Source organism: Theropithecus gelada, chromosome 5 (assembly GCF_003255815.1).
Source record: "Theropithecus gelada isolate Dixy chromosome 5, Tgel_1.0, whole genome shotgun sequence".
NCBI classification, from domain to species: domain Eukaryota; kingdom Metazoa; phylum Chordata; class Mammalia; order Primates; family Cercopithecidae; genus Theropithecus; species Theropithecus gelada.
Window position 1 is genome coordinate 125,206,330 of NC_037672.1, and position 20,850 is coordinate 125,227,179.

General features: G+C 40.0%; 1 protein-coding gene and 1 pseudogene across 1 annotated transcript in view; both read left to right on the plus strand.

Moving 5' to 3' along the window:
- LARP1B (La ribonucleoprotein domain family member 1B) overlaps nt 1-20,850 on the plus strand; it is a 158,606-nt gene that overhangs the window by 81,023 nt on the left and 56,733 nt on the right. The window lies entirely within an intron of this gene.
- LOC112625174 lies at nt 1,989-15,963 on the plus strand (annotated as a pseudogene).

Genomic DNA, 20,850 nt, shown 5'->3' on the forward strand with positions numbered 1-20,850 from the left:
ATCACGAGGTCAGGAGATCGAGACCATCCTGGCTAACATGGTGAAACCCCGTCTCTACTAAAAATACAAAAAACTAGCCGGGCGAGGTGGCGGGCGCCTGTAGTCCCAGCTACTCGGGAGGCTGAGGCAGGAGAATGGCGTAAACCCGGGAGGCGGAGCTTGCAGTGAGCTGAGATCCGGCCACTGCACTCCAGCCTGGGCAACAGAGCGAGACTCCGTCTCAAAAAAAAAAAAAAAAAAAAAAAAAAAAAATTTAAAATGTACTTCTTTTTATATTTTTTGTAGTTATGGAAAATTTAAGATTACATTGTGTTTGTATTGGATGGCACTACCCTAGAGGAATTTAGATGTGTTCATCAGGAGCAATGTGTAATAATATAGCAGAATAATTCATTATAGTCACAAATTGAAAATATTTGAAGTATTTATCAGTACTTGACTATGTCATCATTATAGTAGTGAAAAGTAGCTATATAGTAGAGAAAAAAAGATTGCCATACACATCTTTATGAATACATAAAGAAAACAATGCTGAATGAAAGAAGTGAGGGTTCATACACAATATGACAAAACTCAAGAACAGGTTAAATGAAACATGATTTTTTTAGGTATACTTACGTATATAGATAGTTGCATAAAGAAAAACCTGGAATAATTATTACATAAGTCAGAATTTGTTCATTGTAGGGGCTGGGGGGAGGTGTAGGATACTCAGAAGTTTCTAAAATACTAACAGTTGTGTTTCTCGTAGTTGTTACATGAATGCATTATAAGTTGCACATATATATTTTATGCATTCTTCTTGGAGACATATTTCATAACAATACTAAAAGGCTAGAATTAAAGGGGGATGGGTACTACAAAAGAGGCAAGCCAAAGCTGATTTATTTACTTCTCGAAGGTGCCACGTTGTTGTTCCTTGGTCTAAAGTCAAGGTAGGTTGATTGTCTCTGGGTTTTTTTTTTTTTTTTTTTTTTTTTTGAGACAGAGTCTTGCTCTGTCACCCAGTCTAGAATGCAGTGGCGTGATCTCGGCTCACTGCAACCTCCGCCTCCGGGGTTCAAGTGATTCTCCTGCCTCAGCCTCCCAGGGGATTACAGACATGTACCACCATGCCCGGCTAATTTTTGTATTTTTAGTAGAGATGGAGTTTCACTGTCTTGGCCAGGCTGGTCTTGAACTCCTGACCTTGTGATCCACCTGCCTCGGCCTCCCAGAGTGCTGGGATTATAGGCATGAGCCACCGCAGTTGGTCAGTTGTCTCTGCTTTTTTGTGTCCACCTATTTGTCTTCCTTTCCAGTGGTCTGCTTGAGTGGTATAAATCTGTACAGTATTGAAGGCTTTGTTAACATAGGATGTAGAGATCAGATGTCCATCCCAAAAATACGCTGGTAGGCCTTTACATCTTATTATTGGTATCATTGGCTAGCATCTGGGCTTATGAGCTCAGGTATTTCCTGGTCCACTATCTCATGATACCTTCCCCTAACTAGAAATGTTTAATTTGTATTTACAGAATAAGAGAGACAGAAACCCATTACAAGTTGCTCAGTATTCTATCCTCTGCCCAAGTTGCTTGTGTAGAAACTTAAATATACTAATGTGTTTATCTCCAACATTTTAGGAAGAACCTTCAAATTTGAAACTTCTGAATCACATCTGCCAGTCACTTAATCTAATCTTTAGGCTCATTGCTTTTACAGTAGTGAAATATACCAGTTTTGTCCAGTACTACTTATATATTATCAGGTGAACTTACACTCCTCACTGGTGGCCTAAACATCAGTTCCCAGAATTTTTCTTGGATGTACTTAGCTTTGTGGTATTTGAGAGAACGTTTCCAGTAGTTAGGTGATTGAGACCATCAGCAAGCACATTGTTGAGAGGTTACACTGTCAACAAGAAAGCCCAGCTTTAGTGGCTTTCTTCTGCCTTGACCCGGACAGCATTCTGGAATTATTGGGGTCCTTGAGCCTTGGAAGACCGGATGGCTCTCATTCACTTTGACTTTGCTGATTACTTCACTGTCTTATGCAGCATCCCCCTTAGAAATGAGGCAAGTCCTTACCTGTATTTATTTCAGATAGTGAAAGGAACTTCAGTTATGGCAGAGTATTTGGTATAAAGGTGGAAATGCTGTACACATTTATCAGGAGATGGCTGGCAGACAGAAACAATAGCTTCATACTGACTTGTCAAGAGGAGAGTCATGTAAACTTCCTGTCTCCTTACCATCACTTGAGGTGAACTTTTCTCCTTATTAGAGAAGTACACCAAGTTGAGAACCTGTCTGGCTAAGCTTGTTCTTGACTAGCAGTCAACTATGTGCAAATTCCATTGGGAGTGCAGTTCTGGACCGAAACCTAACTTCTGTGAATCTCAGGCAGGGATCATTTTTACCCTCTCCACCTCATGGGGTTGTAAAGAATTTGAAAACTGTAAAAAACTGGGCATATATGAAGAAAGAACAAAGACCAGATGGTTATGTGGGACCAGAAACAATGCTACAAATGGAGGGAAGACCAAGAATTTAAAGAATATGGAAGCTTAGGCAGCCTTTACATAGAAACTGTACCATCAAAGTATAGTCTGTGGAGTTCTTCCAGGTGCCACAGTTCCATTATTAGTCCTCTTAGGTTGTATATTTCTTTTTTAAATTTATTATTATTTTTTGAGATGGAGTTTCGCTCTTGTCGCCCAGGCTGGAGTTCAATGGTGCAATCTCGGCTCACTGCAACCTCCTCCTCCTGGGTTCAAGCTACTCTTCTGCCTCAGCCCCCCGAGTAGCTGGGATTACAGACATGCGCCACCACGCCTGGCTAATTTTGTATTTTTAGTAGAGACAGGGTTTCTTCATGTTTCTCAGGCAGGTCTCAAACTCCCAGCCTCAGGTGATCTGCCCGCCTCGGCCTACCGACGTGCTGGGATTACAGGCATGAGCCACTGTGCCTGGATTATGTTGTATATTTCAAAATGCAAAATTCTTTTACACTCTTCCTAAACCTTACTCTGAAAGACTTCTCAGATCACTTTCCTTTCATGGACAACGTGAGCTCTCAAGTTAACTGTAGTCACTCTCTCTTTAGAAATGGTTTTGAACTAAAGTTCTTTCTGCTGGAGAGTCAAGTGAATCAAGAGACCTGATTTCAGAGGCCAGGCACAGTGGCTTATGCCTGTAATCCCAGCACTTTGGGAGGCTGAGGCAGGCGGATCACAAGGTCAAGAGATTGAGACCATCCTGGCCAACATGGTGAAACCCCATCTCTACTAAAAATATAAAAATTAGCTGTGTGTGGTGGTTTCTCAACCTCAGTACTATTAACATTTTGAAATAGGTGATTCTTTGTTGTAGAAGTTGTCTTATATGTCATAGGATGGTTAGCATTATCTCTAGTCTCTACCCACAAGATGTCAGTAGCATCCCCCCACCCCAATCCCATGACAATAAAAAATGTATGGTGGAGGTGTGGACAAAATCAAAACCCAGTTGATGGAACCACAGAAGTCAGCCATTATTTGTATTCTTTTTCCCTTGTGTGTAATGTGTTGTTTTCCTCTCTGGCTTTCAAGACTTTTACTTTACCATTGATTTTTAGCAGTTTTACTGTGATGTGTCTTGGTTTGGTTTTCTTTGAATATATCCAATTTGAGGTTAGCTGAAACTTTTGAATTAGTAATTTGATGTTTTTCATCAAATTTGGGGACATTTCAGTCATTAATTCTTCAAATATTTTTTCTGTTCCTTATTCATTTTTTACTTTGGGAATTCACTTACAGGTATGTTATGCTATTTGATAATGTTTCACAGGTCCTTGAGGTTCTTTCTGTTTTTTTGTTTTCTTTTTTTGAGATACTACCCAGACTTCTTGTGAAATCCTGGGCTCAAGTGATCTTCCCACGTCAGCCTCCCGAGTAGCTGGGATTTCAGGCGTGAGCCGCCATGCCTGGTTCTTTCTGTTTCCTGAAATATTTGTGTTCTATAGATTGGACTGTGTTTATCAGTCTGACTTAAACTTCACTAATTTTTGTTTATCATTTTCATTCTATTTTTAGACCCATCCAAGTATATATTTTTCAGTTCTGGAATTTCCATTTTTTATAGTTTGCATTTTTTCGGCTGTGATTTCGTATCTGTTCACTTATTAAGACCATGTTTTTCTTCTGTTTCTTCAAATATATTTATAATAGTTGCTTTGAAGTCCTTGTCTTAAAATCTGACATTTGACATTTGAAATCTTGTGATAACATTTGAGCGATCTACTGACTGCTTTTTTACCTTGACTATGTGTTACATTTTCTTATTTATTTTCACTGCTAGTATTTTTAAAAATTTTATACTGTGCATTATACATATGCTGTAGAGATTATAGATGTCATCTTCCTCTGAAGGCTGTTGAGTTTTTTTGTTTTATTGGGTATTGTAGGCTACACTTGCAATTGTGTAGGCTTATTTTACTCTTTGTTAGGTTAGATCTGTGGAAAGCCTCTTTAACTTGACAGAACTTAACCTCCACATTCTGTGTCTCCTCTAGATCTTGTCAGGTTTTATATTAGGCTTTGCTAGTGAGTCTAGAGCAGGTCTTATTCTCTGTACTTGAGTGTGGATCTTATTCTGTAGCATGGCTTCATTTCAAAACTGTATCACAGATGAATGCCCAGAGTGTTAACGAGTGGCTTACGAAGGGTATCCATTCTTAACTGGGCTTGTATGCTCACCATCCCCCAGCACTACTGGACCTTTAGTATATCTATTCAGCTTAACCACATAGCAGTCACTTTAGTATATGTCTTAGGTAGTCTTTTCCTGAACACATGTGCTCTGCCTCCAGCCAAGGACACACAGCAGCCTGACCCTCACATGGACTTATTGCCCGACTCTTCCCTGCATAGATTGTCTCCAGTGCTCTATTCCACAGGTTCCACTGCTTAAACTGTACTGAACTCTAAAGCACTACCTTCTCAGCTCAGCAGGACAGTTATACTTTGCTTGGGCTGAAGCTTGCTGTGCCATGGTTAGGAAATTGTACCCAGAAAGAGAGCTGGGGTGATTGTGGAGCCCATTTTGTGAGCTCTTCTCTCAGAGATCACAGTCTTACACTACTTTTGTTCAATCCCTAAAAATAGTTGTTTCATATTCATATCAGTTTTATGGTTATTTACATTAGGAGGCACAGGCTGGTATTGGTTACTCCATCATAGCCAGAAGCAGAAGACCATACACATTACATCATAAAATTAAAAAGTCTGACAATATTAAGTCTTGGTAAAGAAGTGGTACAACATGAATTCACACATCACTGTTGGTATTACATTAAGTTGTTACAACCAACTTTAGTATTACTTATTAAAGTTGATTGTTTATGTATCCTAAGAAGCAGCAGTTCCATTTCCACATGTACATATGTATGCATGCATATTTCTAGTATGCATCAATTCCATTTCTAGTTATGTCTATACGTATACATATAGAGAAACTTTTGAATGTGTGGACTATGAGACACATACATGTTGTTAAATCTAATAGCTTCATTATGTCTAAAATGGTATTATATGTATTTTGTATACAATGGTATGGTATTTAACAGTGAAATAATTGGTATAGAAATGAAGATGATTTTAGGCCGGGCACGGTGGCTCAAGCCTGTAATCCCAGCACTTTGGGAGGCCGAGATGGGCGGATCACGAGGTCAGGAGATCGAGACCATGCTGGCTAACACGGTGAAACCCCGTCTCTACTAAAAAATACAAAAAATTAGCCGGGCGAGGTGGCGGGTGCCTGTAGTCCCAGCTACTCGGGAGGCTGAGGCAGGAGAATGGCATGAACCCAGGAGGCGGAGCTTGCAGTGAGCTGAGATCTGGCCACTGCACTCCAGCCTGGGCGACAGAGCGAAACCCCGTCTCAAAAAAAAAAAAAAAAAAGAAATGAAGATGATTTTAAAAACAATGCCAATATAGATCAAATAAGAGAATGGTAAAATGGTGATAGTTGTTGAAACTATGTGATGTGTATATAGGACTTTGTTATACTATTCTATTTTTTTATATGTTAGAAAAATTCCAAAGTAAAGAAGTTTTAAAAGTTTGGTGGATGGTAGCCATATAATATATGCAGAAAATATGATTTTATTAATATACAGTTCCAAAACAGGGGAAATGAAATATATTGCATAGGGAAACTTTCAAAGGTAATAAATAAATAAAAGAACAGTTAGGAAATTGGTCTTTGCTAAGGTCAATATAGTGGTTTTTCTGAAGAGAAGGAGGGGAATGGGATTGGGCAAGGGCAAACAAGGGACTTCTAGGATATTGGCAGTGTCCTATTAACATAGATGGTAGTAGCATGTAGTATTCATTGTATTAATTTTTATACCGTACACATAGGTTTCATACAAGATATTTCAAAGTAAAACAGTTATTTAAAAATAGCTGGATGAAAGAATTTTGAGAGTTTTAGGTTGGCATAATCAAGGGCAGCATCCTAGAGAAGCCTAGAACTTAAAACTAGGTCCTAAATAATGAATAGTCTGTACTATAAAACATCTGATCTAGTTATGCTTAGTATTCCTGACCAAAAATGAAGGACACAGAGGATAACTTCCATTGGAACACATTCACCTTGACTACAGTGTCTATCCCATTTGTTCACTCATTCATTCATCTATCCATTTATTCATTTAACAGATATTTGAGTAGCTGTTAGGTGCTAAGCATAGTGATAGGCAATTTGTGAACAGTGTTGAGGAGTAATGGAGTTTCCAGTCCCCAGATTCTTTATGATTCTCCTCTTTGTTGAGCTGGGATGAGAGACCTCTTTTGTATATTTGGTTTGGGGCGTGAACTAGTTAGCCCCAAACAACTGGCTGGCTTCTTTCTTGCCCTTTTTCTAAGACTGCCTGGTTTCTTTGCTCAGATTTCTGTGGCAGAGTCTTTCCCTTTTTCTCACTGCTAAGACAGCAATTGAAAAATTTGCTCTTTTATACATTCTTTCAAAAATTCCTGCCCTTGATGCATGCAAGAGTTTTGCCTTGATTATTAGACAATGTTTGGATAAATGTACAAAATCAAACCAGAGAATAAGTAGTCTAGCTAGAGAAGGTAGCTGGTGGGCTTGATTTATGAAGGGGAACAGTAAAAAAGAGAAGTTGAGGACAGAAAGTAGTGTGGGGTGCTCTAAGTGGGTAGATTGCCTCTTCAATGTTGAAATCTGTATATGGTTATTGCTAGAACAGTGGCTGAAGAAAATCTTGTGTTTCAAATAAAGTGGATTGAAGAGTACTTTTTGTGACCCAGAATTCAAAATTAAAAACTTATAAAGTCAATAAATGGAAAACAAATGAGTTTCTGAAGTGTCTTCATCAAATATAGAATTATGGCCAGTAGTAAAAAAAGAAAAAAGAGTTATGGCCAGTAATTATAATACAATCTGTAAAGTTTCTAGTCACTCCTTCATTGATAGAATGCAGTAATATATAAGCACAAATGTATTTATTAATAGCCTGTTGATATAATTTATGAAAAAAAATACAGAGTTTACAACTTTTTTTCGAAATTGGCTCCTGAGTAACAAAAGGTTTCTTGACATTGTCTAATGAGAGCTAAGTATGTGAATTATCTAACAGAGTTCAATATTATTTGGGAATAGGTTTTAGAGCCCTTTTAAGTTGAAAATTGAGAATGATCAAAATATTCCTAATTCTCTTAAATCACCAGTAAAATACATATCACTTTATGCATAGCCTTACACTTTAATATGCATCTAAGGCTGGGCAGTTGCACATGCCTGTAATCCCAGCACTTTGGGAGGCTGAGGCGGGTAGATCACCTAAGGGCAGGAGTTTGAGACCAGCCTGGCCAACATGGTGAAATCCCTCTCTACTAAAAATATAAAACAATTAGCTGGGCATGGTGGTGGGCGCCTGTGGGAGCTACTTGGGAGGCTGAGGCAGGAGAATCTCTTGAACCTGGGAGGTGGAGGTTGAAGTGAGCCGAGATTGCACCATTGAACTCCAGTCCAGCCTGGGCAACAAGAGCAAAACTCTGTCTCAAAAAAAAAAAAAAAGCTTCTAAATATGTATGTAGTAATGTAGCAGGATCATATTTATAAAGTAAAATATTGAAGTGCTTGAATTTTGAAGTACTTGAGCATATTTATAAAGATTCTAATTTGGTGGGTCTTCCTGTCCATAGTCATCTTTCTCTTTAGAAACTTTTTTAAAAAAATTTTATTGTTTTATTTTATTTTATTTATTTATTTTTGAGATGGAGTCTCATTCTGTCGCCCAGGCTGGAGCACAGTGGCGGGGTCTCGGCTCATTGCAACCTCCACCCTCTAGGTTCAAGCAATTCTCCTGCCGCAGCCTCCTGCGTAGCTGGGATTATAGGTGGTCACGACAATGCCTGCCTAATTTTTGAATTTATAGTAGAGATGGGGTTTCACCATGTTGGCCCGGCTGGTCTCGAACTCCTGACCTCAAGTAATCCACCTGTCGTGGCCTCCCAAAGTGGTGGAATTATAGGCGTGAGCCACTGCCCCGGCCTGAGGTTAATATTTAAAATAATTATTTCTACTTTTAGTTGTTATTTCCCTATGCTTTTCAGCATTTTTTGAACATGAAAGGATATGGTAAAACTATACTTGTTTGGGCACTTTTCAGTGGTCAGGACATTTTCGAAATGTATTCATCCTTTCGTTAGGTTTTTCTTTCTGTGCATTAACAGTTGGGTTTGATTACATCAGTGCATACATTCATTGAGTAGAATAGCAAGTGGCATTGCTAGCACATTTAAAAAGTGTATTATTATTGCTAAACAAGTATGATTGAATTTCTATAAGTTAAATGTTAGCACTACAGTACTCTGAAGATTGTTTGGGTAGGTGAGGAGGGACCAGATTGCAAAGTATCTTGAAAGTTACATAGGAATTTATAATAAAGAGCAATTGTAGTTTTTATAAAGAAAGTGGAATGATCAAAATAGTGGTTTAATAGGTTTATATATGTGAGGCATTAACCTAGATCAGAATAGAGGAGGACAGAAGTTGAGTTAAAAACCCACTTATAATAATCCAAGGGTGAAATGAAGTGCTAAACAAAAGGAATATTGTTTATTTTCTCCACATTCATTAACAACTTACGTGAGAATGAAAAAGTGCCAAAATTGGAAGAGATTTTAAAGAAACAGTTCATAATACCTTGTGAAAGAAGTAGGGACATTAACAAGGAAAACCTAGGAGAGAATGATCTTGAGATCAGATTTGGAAATGTTGAGTTGATGTCATGGTGTCTATTCATGTGAAATATCTTTTACCCTCTCTCTAAATCCTAGAGATGATAAGAAGGTCAGAAATGTAGATTTTGGAGTATTTAGTAAAGAAGGGAGACTTAAAGCAGGAAAAGTGATTGAACGTTTTAAGTTATTAAAGAAAAGGAGAGGGAACAATTGAGACAGGAAGTCCACTAGTGGTAATTTGGAGGGGAAAAAAATAGGTGTGGGCCGGGCGCGTTGGCTCACGCCTGTAATCCCAGCACTTTGGGAGGCCGAGGCAGGCGGATCATGAGGTCAGGAGTTCGAGACCATCCTGGCCAACATGGTGAAACCCTGTCTCTACTAAAAATACAAAAATTAGCCAGGCACTGTGGCACACACCTGTAGTCCCAGCTATTCAGGAGGCTGAGGCAGGAGAATCACTTGAACCCAAGAAGCGGAGGTTGCAGTGAGCCAAGATCGTGCCACTGCACTCCAGCCTGGGCGACAGAGCAAGACTCCATCTCAAAACAAAACAAAACAACAAAAAAATAGGTGTGGTTATTATATATAGTTTCATTGAAGAAGCCAAGAAAATAAACGGTGTCTGAGATTATGACCCATAAAGGGACACATTCTATCTCAACTATAGCTTTAATTTTTTTTTTTTCAAACAGGGTCTCACCCTGTTGTGCCCAGGCTGGAATGCAGTGGCGAGATCATAGCTTACTGCAGCCTCAAACTCTTGGGCTCAAGGGAGCCTTCTGTCTCAGCTTCCCCGGTAGTTGGAACTACAGGCATGTGTTACCACACCTGACTAATTTTTTACTTTTTTTGTGGAGATAATGTCTCGCTGTGTTGCTCATGCTGGTCTTGAATTCCTGGCCTCAAGTAATCCTTCCACATCAGCCTCCTGAATAGCTGGAATTATAGATGTGAGCCACTGCTCTCAACCAGCTTTCATCTTTTTTCCCCCACTGACTTCTTATTTTAAGGCAGGGAAAATTGCTTGAACCCGGGAGGTGGAAGTTGCAGTGAGCCAAGATCACACCACTGCACTCCAGCCTGGGCAAGACAGCAAGATTCTGTCTAGGAAAAAATAAATAAATATAAAATAAAAAAATAAAAATCCCTTACTGCTGACCACCTTGGACCTACCATCAGACTGTAATTCACATTGACATGAATAGGAAGTGAGAAAGTCAAAGCACCAAGCGTTCTTTCAAGCAATTTGGCTGAAGGGAAATCCTTGTTGCTTAAACTTCCTCTTTCTAGTCAGACCAATATGAGTTGCAGAGAAATGTATACTTTGAAAGACAATGCAATTTTCTCACTTCATGTTATGAATATTTTTACGTATCAGTAATATGCATCTATATTTTATTCCCTCCAAGTCTTCATTTCGAAATATTTCAAACCTCCAGAAAAGTTACATACATAATATGAGGAATGCCAGTATATTGTTCACCTAGATTCGGCAAACATCTTACCATATTGCCTTTTTTTCTACGTATAATATATATAGGTGCATATATGTACATTTTTTTCCTGAGTCATTTGAGAGTTACTTGTAGACATTATGTCAACTTATCCTAAAATACATCAGCAAGTATCTCTTAAAAACAAGTATACTCTCCTACATAACCACAATTATCAAAAACACAAGAAGTTTAACATTGATAGAATCCTATTATTGAATATGCAGTTTATATTTACATTTCTCCAATTATCTCAGCTGTCCTTTTTAATTTCTTTTATTTTTTTCTAAGTCAGTTCCAGCCAGGAATCACACATTGCATTGAGAGTCATATAATTTTAATGTTCTTTCATTTAGAACAGTTATGCTGCTTTTTTTTTTTTTTTTTTTTTTGAGGTGGAGTCTCGCTCTGTCTCCCAGGCTAGAGTGCAGTGGCCTGATCTCGGCTTGCTAAAACCTCTGCCTCCCGGTTCAAGCAATTCTCCTGCCTCCGCCTCCCAAGTAGCTGGGACTACAGGTGTCTGCCACCACTCCCGGCTAATTTTTGTATTTTTAGTAGAGATGGGGTTTCACCATATTGGCCAGGCTGGTCTCGAACTCCTGGCCTTGTGATCCGCCCACCTCGGCCTCCTGAAGTGCTGGGATTACAGGTGTGAGCCACTGCGCCCGGCCTGCTTTTTTTTTTTTCTTTTTGGCTATTAATGACATTGATGTTTTTCAAGAGTTCAGGCCAGTTGTTTTGTCCTTCAGTTTGGATTTGCCCGGTATGTTTATATGATTAGCTTCAGGTTAAGTTTTTTTTTTTTTTTGAGATGGAATCTCGCTCTGTCACCCAGGCTGGATTGCAGTGACACGATCTTGGCTCACTGCAGCCTCTGCCTCCTGAGTTCAAGTGATTCTCCTGCCTCAGCCTTCCGAGTAGCTGGAATTACAGGCATGCACCACCACATCCGGCTAATTTTCTGTATTTTCAGTAGAGACAGGGTTTCACCATGTTGGCCAGGCTGGTGTTGAACTCCAGACCTCAAGTGATCTGCCCACCTTGGCCTCCCGAAGTGCTGGGATTACAGGCGTGAGCCACCACGCCCAGCCAGGTTAAGTATTTTTGACAAGAACATTATATAGGGAATGTGCCCTGTTCAGTATATGCTCTCCAGAGACATGTGATGTCAGTTACAAAATTTGATGTGGTTAGAATTGGTGATTTGGTCATTTGGTTATGATGATATCTACCAGATTTGCTCACTATAAATGTACCTTTTCTTCTTTGTAATTAATAAATGATCCTTGGAGTGATATTTTAAAACTGTGTTCCCCAACAGTCTTTATTCAATATTTTAGCTTCCACTAATGCTTTTTGCTTGAATCAGCTATTATGCTTATTATAAGATGGTGATTTTTTTTTTTTTTTTTTTTTGAGGTGGACTCTTGCTCTATGCCCAGGCTGGAGTGCAGTGGCACAATCTCAGCTCACTGAAACCTCCACCTCCCAGGTTCAAGCGATTCTCCTGCCTCAGCCTCCCGAGTAGCTGAGACTACAGGGCGTACCACCACGCCCAGCTAATTTTTGTATTTTCAATAGAGACGAGGTTTCACCATGTTAGCCAGGATGGTCTCGATCTCCTGACCTCGTGATCCGCCCACCTCGGCCTCTCAAAGTGCTGAGATTACAGGCATGAGCCACTGTGCCTGGCCAAGATGGTGATTTTTAAATTTGTTATTCCCTGTACGTCTGTCAGTATTCTTCTATAAAGAAGAACTTTCCTCTCCACTTCATTTTTTATTTTTATATTTTAATTTTCTCCCTTTTTAGTGCTAATATGGACTCCAACATGGATTTCTATCTGTTCTTGTCCTCATTCATTTTGATGTTCAGAATATCTCAAACCTAGTCAGGTTAGAGCTCTCTCAAGATGGCTCCTGCTTATAACCAGCATGTCCTCATCTGTTCAGCAGATGTATATTTTATGGCGCAACAAAGTGGTTTTCTTCTTTCTTTTTTACTTTTGTTTTTTAATTGTGATAAAGCATACACAACAGAATGTATTATTTTACAGTTTTAAGTTTACAATTTTGGTTTGCTTTTTTTTTTTTTTTTGAGATAGAGTTTTGTCACCCAGGCTGGAGTGCAGTGGTACGACCTTGGCTCACTGCAACCTCCACCTCCTGGGTTAAGCGCTGATTCTCCTGCCTCAGCCTCTTGAGTAACTGGGATTACAGGTGCCCGCCAGCACACCCAGCTCATTTTTGTATTTTTAGTTGAGACAGAGTTTCACTATGTTGGCCAGGCTGGTCTTGAACTCCTGACCTCAGCTGATCTGCCTGCCTTGAACACCTAAAGTGTTGGGATTACAGGCATGAACCATCACACCTGGCCTTGGTTTGCCATTTATTTATTTATTTATTAATTTTGAGACATAGTCTCTGTCGCCCAGGCTGGAGTGCAGTGGCGCAATCTTGGCTCATTGCAACTTCCGCTTCCTGGGTTCAAGTGATTCTTCTGCCTCAGCCTCCTACCACGCCTGGCTAATTTTTGTATTTTTAGTAGAGATGGGGTTTCACCATATTGGCCAGGCTGGCCTCGAACTCCTGACCTCGTGATCCATCTGCCTTTGCCTCCCAAAGTGCTGGGATTACAGGCATGAGCCACGGTGCCTGACCAGTGTGCCTTTTAAAATGTGGTCTTCCCTGGTTTATCCCTGGCCTACTTCTCTCATTGCTTTGATAGCTTGTCCAGAAATAATAGACTCTATTCTTAAGTTTTGGGTTTTTATTTATCAACTGTATGCTAATGACTCCCTTGTGTCTTTTTGGGACTCTAGAACTATATTACCAGTAGCCTACTAAATTCTCCAGTTATTTGTCTTATGTTTCATAGGCATCTTTTTTATATTCTGTCTCTCATTTAAAAAAAATGAAAGAAAACCTACCCCAAACCTATATTTTTTATTTTGCTTGGATGCCTTAGGAGTCCCCATCCATTTATCCTAACTTCTAACATGTAATTTGTCACTAGGTCCTATCAGTCCTTTCATATTCATTTCTACTGCCATGGTCATCTCTCTATAGAAGTTTTATAGGAGGTTTTTGGCTTTAGTTCATTGTCTTTCTAGCTTAACTCTTGTCAGAGTAGTCTTTCCTCCTTATTTCTCATTTCATTTTTTTTTTTCCTAGCAAATAAGATAATTTACTACAAGTCCAAGAAGCAGTTCTTGATTTTAGGCAAAGCCTTGTATAAGACACCAAAGAATGACTTTGCTTTTCTTTACCCCTATCTTTGGTGTACTTTCCTCTGTGTTAGCTTCATTTTCATTTATGCTTTCTCTGAGTGGGCGCAACAATGGCCATTGATAGTTTCAGGCTTACATGTTTTTCAAAGTAAATGATTCCAAGGAAAATCCTTCATCCTTCTAAAATCCTTCATCATCATAAAATATAAATGTGATTATCTCTCTGTTTTTCTTAATTCTATTCAGTGGTTCCTCACCCCCTTCGGGATAAAGTTCTTATTTGGCAAGCAAGAATTCATGAATTCTTGATTTGGCTTTTACATATTTTCATTGTCCTGTTGCTCTTGCTTTAAAATTTATATCTATACATACCAAGTTGCATGTGCTGTTTCCTCTGCCTGCAGTGGCTTTTCACATTGTTTACTTGCCAAACTCGTTATCTTTTAGCTAAATAAACCCCAGTTCAGATATTACTCTTCCAGGAAATTTTTATTTGATAAATTTTATGCTCAATCCCAGAAAAATTACTCTCCTATTCTACCTTTGTACCACATATGTATGTTTGTTTTTGACTTATACTAAATTGTAATCTGTTTCCAATTTTTTTTTTTTTTTTTGAGATGGAGTTTTTGCCCTGTCACCCAGGTTGGAGTGTAATGGTGTGATCTCGGCTCACTGCAACCTCCGCCTTCTGGGTTCAAGCAGTTCTCCTGCCTCAGCCTCCCTAGTAGCTGGGACTACAGGCACCTGGCACCATGCCCAGCTAATTTTTATATCTTTAATAGAGATGAGGTTTCACTATGTTGGCCAGGCTGCTCTGGAACTCTTGACTTCAGGTAATCCACCTGCCTCAGCCTCGCAAAGTGCTGGGATTACAGGTGTGAACCACTGTGCCCAGCCTACAAATTTTCTTTATATCCATTAGATCATTAAATCTTTTGTCCCTTTTTGAACAAGGCAAGGTATAAATTTATTAAAAATAACAGTAACAAAAAAAAATATTAGGCTTTGGTTGTGCATCCAGTTGTGGTAGACTGGCTAATTCAGATCAACCCTATTGCTGAGAACAGCTGAAAAAGTAGGTTTAAAAAAATCTGTGTGAAGGCACAGTAGAGGGCCAAGACAGTAAAACATCATGTGGTCAAAATCTGGAAAGAGAGTCAGAACCCAGCAGCCGTGGACCCCGTGCAGCCGCCAGCCCCGGGCCTGTTCCGAGACTTCGGGGAACCTGGCCCAAGCTCCGGGAACGGCGGCAGGTACCGCGGCCCCGCGTAGCCCCTGGTGGCAGCGCAGGGCAGCCCAGCAGAAGTTCCACCTCGTGCCAAGCATCAACAACATGAGTGACAGCCAGGAGCTGCAGTGGATGGTACAGCTTCATTTCCTGGGGCCCAGCAGTTACCCCAGGCCTCTAAACTACCCCCACAACCCCAGCCAGGAGTCATCCGGGCCCCAGGGCCGCCTCCAGGGGTACGTCCAAGGCCTTGTGAACAGATCAACCTGGAGGAAGAGGAGCGCCACCGAGTAAGGCGGGAGCGGAACAAGCTGGCTGCGGCCAAGCGCAGGAACCGGAGGAAGGAACTGACCGACTTCCTGCAGGTGGAGACTGACAAACTGGAAGATGAGAAATCCGCGCTCCCGAGAGAGATTGAGGAGCTGCAGAAGCAGAAGGAACGCCTGGAGCTGGTGCTGGAAGCCCACTGACTCATCTGCAAAATCCCCGAAGGAGCCAAGGAGGGGGACACAGGCGGTACCAGCAGCACCAGCAGCCCGCCAGCCCCCTGCCGCCCTGTACCTTGTATCTCCCTTTCCCCTGGGCCTGTACTTGAACCTGAGGCACTGCACACCCGCACGCTTATGACCACACCCTCCCTAACTCCTTTCACCCCCAACCCGGTCTTCACCTATGCCAGCACTCCTGAGCCCTGTGCCTCAGCTCGTGGCAAAGGAGTAGCAGCAGCAGCGGAGACCCACCCTCTGACCCCCTTGGCTCTCCATCTGTTCTCGCTTTGTGAGGCATCCGAGCCTTACTCGCTGCAGGTGCCACCCTAAGCAACGTCTCCTCCCCTTCCCGCACCGGTCCAGCTGACCTGGACAGTATCCCACACCCAACTCCAGCAGCTTCTTCTCCATCCCTCTAATGAGACTGACCCTATTGTGCTTCACAGTAGAGCCAGGTTGGGGCCACCAAAGCTGCCCACTGTTTCTCAAGAGCTGGCCTCTCGGCCGGGCGCGGTGGCTCAAGCCTGTAATCCCAGCACTTTGGGAGGCCGAGACGGGCGGATCACGAGGTCGGGAGATCGAGACCATCCTGGCTAACACGGTGAAACCCCGTTTCTACTAAAAAAATACAAAAAACTAGCCGGGCGAGGTGGCGGGCGCCTGTAGTCCCAGCTACTCGGGAGGCTGAGGCAGGAGAATGGCGTGAACCCGGGAGGCGGAGCTTGCAGTGAGCTGAGATCCGGCCACTGCACTCCAGCCTGGGCGACAGAGCGAGACTCCGTCTCAAAAAAAAAAAAAAAAAGAAAAGAAAAGAGCTGGCCTCTCTAGCACAATTTGCACTAAATCAGAGACAAAATGTTTCCCATTTGTGCCGGAGGAATCCTGGCAGCCTAGAGACTTTGTAGATCCTTAGAGGTCCTCTGGAGCCCTAACCCCTTCCAGATCACTGCCACACTCTCCATTACCCTCTTCCTGTGATCCACCCAACCCTACCCCCTGACAGAAGGTGCCACTTTACCCACCTAGAGCACTAACTCTCCAGCCCCACTGCCAGCAGCAGCAGCAGCAGGTGATTCGACCAGGCCATTTTGCCGCCCCCTCCTGAACCGCACAGCTCAGGAGGCGCCCATGGTTTCTGTGATGAGCTCATCTGCGGATCTCAGCTTTGAGAAACCTTCAGCTCCAGGGAATCCAAGCCTCCATAGTGAGGGCAGCTGCTGTTTATTTTCCTAAAGAGAGTATTTTTATACAAACCTACCAAAATGGAATAAAAGGCTTGAAGCTAAAATAAAAAAAGGTCTGGAAAGAGAAGGAAACCTAGAGAAATAAGGCTGACATTTGGGTCTTCATTTCCCTCAGACGCATCTGCCAGTTCCATCCTAGGCCTCAAACTTTTAGTAATAATGTCTGGTCATCAAAAAATAATCAGGAATATCAGAAGACAATATGATATGATAGAAAAAAACAAACAACAGGAAATAGAAACAGACCCCTAGTGATCCAGAAAATAGAGTTATCAAGCAGACTTTATTTTTAGTAAGTTAAAAAATAAAAGATAAGATGGAGAATTCCAGTATAGAGCCAGAAACTTTAAAAAATAATCAAGTGGAAATTTTAGAACTGCAAAATATGATAAGTGCAATGGGTAGGCTTAATAGTAGATCAGGACAGTGAAAAGATAATTATTAAACTAGAAGATGGATCGAAAGAAAAATCCAGAGTGAAGCATTGAGCAAAAAGATGGAAAATACAGAAAAGGGTGTAAGAGACATAGTCCAACACATATCTTTGAATCTTCCAAAGGGGGAGGAGAGAGAATAAAGCATAAGTAATATTTGAAGAGATTATGGGTAAGAATTTTCCAAAACTGATGAAAGACACCAAAGGACAGATTCTAGTCCTAAAAACTTCAAAGAAGATAAATACAAAGAAAACCTCATCGAGACCATCCATATAAAACAACTGAAAACAAATAAAAGCTGGATAAAAAGGACAGATTACTTTACAAGCATTAATAGTAAGACTTACAGCTAACTTCTCAGTAGAAATAATGGAGGTGAGGGAACAGAGGGATGATGTAGTTACAGTGCCTGTAAGGGAAAATAGTGTTCAAGAATAAAGGTAAACAAATAATTGAATTGTACGCTTAAATAGGTGAATTTATGAGGTGTAAAATAAAGCTCTAAATAAACCTGTATAAAAATGAAGGTAAAATAGAGATATTATCAGAGACATGAAAACTATGAAAATTTATTTTCAGCAGATCTGCTTTAAAGAAAATACTAAAGGGAATTTTTCAGGCAGAGGAAAATGATTCCAGAAAGAAGCTTGGAGATGCAGGAAGAAATGAAGAGCAAAGGGAAGGGTAAATATGTGTGTATATTTAGATAAATATTGGCAATAAACACAACAAAGCTGGTGTAACTCTATTTACTGTACCAGGCAAAGTAGGTTTTTAAGGCAAAACTTATTCAAGATATAAAGATGGATGTTTTATAATCATGACAAGTTTCATTGCCTCAGAAGATATGATAGTTCTAAATTTGTGTGCCTCTAATAATGTAGCTTCAAAATACATAAAATTTACAGGCAAATAGGTGCATTCATAATCATAGTGGGAGATTTTATAAAGAAAGGTGTAAGATGGAGCAATCAGAACCAAAAAATCAGTAAGGTTATAGAAAATGTGGATGCAGTTTAGAAAAGTCAATTCCAATTGGATTATAGTTCTGAATGTGAAACACAAAATAATAAAACTTATAGAAATAATAACTCAGTAATATTTGATTGGGGAAGATTTATTGAACAGGAAACACAGTGAAGGAAGTGATTGATAAATTGTACTACATTAAAGGATTCTTTTCATCAAGATACTATAAGAGAATAAAAAGGCAAGTTAAAAAGTGTCAAAAGGTATTTACAACATTTTATAAAGAACTCTTACAAATCAATAAGAGAAAGACAACCCTATAGAAAAATGAGCAATAGTATTGAATAGTCACCTCAACAAAGGAAGCTATCCAAATCAGCAAATATACTCAAGGTTTTCAGCCTCATTAGTAATCAGAGAGATGCAAATTAAAGCTACAGTGAGATAACACGTATACCTACCAGGATGACTACATTAAAAATTTTTTCTGAATTTTTATTTTGAGATATTTATAGATTCACAGGAAGTTGCAAAAATTGTACACAGAGGTACTGTATACCCTCACTTCCCTTCAAATATCACATCTTGTATAACTATATATACATCTTATATAACTATAGCACAATGCTGGGCAAGGTGGCTCATGCCTGTAATTCCAGCTGTTCTGGAGGCTGAGGCAGGTGGATTGCTTGAGGCCAGGAGTTCGAGACCAGTGTGGGCAACATAGTGAGACTCCATCTCTTAAAAAAAAAATTAAAAAAAAAAAAATAGCCTGTCATGGTGGCATGCACCTGTAGTGCCAGCTACAGGTTGAGGCAGAAAGATCAACTGGGCGCAGGAGTTTAAGGCTACAGTGAGCTGTGGTCGTACCACTGTGTTCCAGTCTGGGCAACAGAGCAAGACCCTGTCTCTAGGGAGGGGAAAAAAAGGAAATACATTGTATAATATTAAAACCAGAAAATAGACATTTCTTATCACAAATGTATGTGTATAGTTTTGTGCCATTTTATCACCTGTAGATTCGTATAACTACCAGCACAGTCAAGACACTGAACTGTATTATTACCACAAAATTCTCCCTGTGCTCTCTAAAGTTTAGAGTCTTTAGAGTCTCACTCACCTGCCTCACCTCCACTATCCCTAACCCCTGGCAACCACGAATCTGTTCTTCATCTCTATAATTTTGTCATTTTGAGAATGTTACATGATGGAATCACACATTTCTTAGAACAGTTTTATATTCATTGCAAAATTGAGCAGAAGATAGATCTTCCATAGATCTTCTTCCCCCACACAAGCATAGCCTCCAGTATTGTCAACCTCCCCTACCACAGTGGTACATTTGTTGCAATTGATGAACCTACCTAGATGCGTCATTCTCACTAAAAGTTTATAGTTTACATTAGGGTTCATTCTTGTTCAAATGGCTAAATTTTGAGACTGAAAATACCAAGCATTGGTGCAGAAGTAGATCAACAGGAACTTTAATATACTGCTAATGGGGAAATAAATAGGTACAGCCACTGTGAAAAACTGGCATTTTCTACTAAGGCTAAATAAAAACCTGCTCAATTCAGCAATTCCACTCCTAAGTAAATATCCAACAAAAATTTGTGTTACTGTTCACCAAAAGAAGTTTTTGTAAAAACGTATTTATAGGAATTCATTTGTAATAGCTGTAATCTGAGAAAGGACCCAAATGCTCATCAATAGCAGAATGGATTTCTTTAAAAATTGCAGTGTATTCATATGGTAGAATAGAGTAAGGGTAGACAGACATTTTCTGTACAGAGCTGTATAGTAAATACCTTAGACTTTGTGGGTCATACGTTGTCAGTGGTCATACGTTATCCACCTAACTCTGCAGTTGTGGCAATGAAGTAGTCATAGGCAATATGTAAACAAATGGGTGTGGTTATGTTCTAAAACAGCCATTTATAAAAACAGACTTTAGCCTTTGGGCCTGTAGTTTGCTGACCTCTGCTGTAGAGCCACAAACTGTGATTACACGCATGTACATGGATCAATCTCCTAAACATAATTTTGCATGAAAGAAACCATACGGTATAATTCAATTTTTATAAAGTTCAGTAACATGCAAAACACCTATTGTATTGAAGTCAGTGTATGAGCTATCTGGGGGGAGAAAGAGGAGATCCTGACCAGAAGGGACATGAAAAGGAAGCTTCTAGGGTGCTAGTAATTGCTTTACCTGAATGGTGATTACTTAAGTCTGTTTACCTTTGATTATTCATTGAGATGTATACTTATGATTTGTACACTTCTCATGTATGTGTGTGTGTGTGTGTAATACATTAATGAATTAGTTAAAAATAAAAACTAAACTAAAACATATACAACTTGTGTTTCCATCAGGGTAGAATTGTGTTATTTATCTCTGGCATGTAGTAAACATACAATAATTATTTACAGAATTGGGAGTTGCTAATAGCAAGCTCTGTAGCAAGATAAGGGACAAGAGGAGTGAGCAATGATTCTGATTTAGCCTGAAGAGCTTATTGAAAACTTT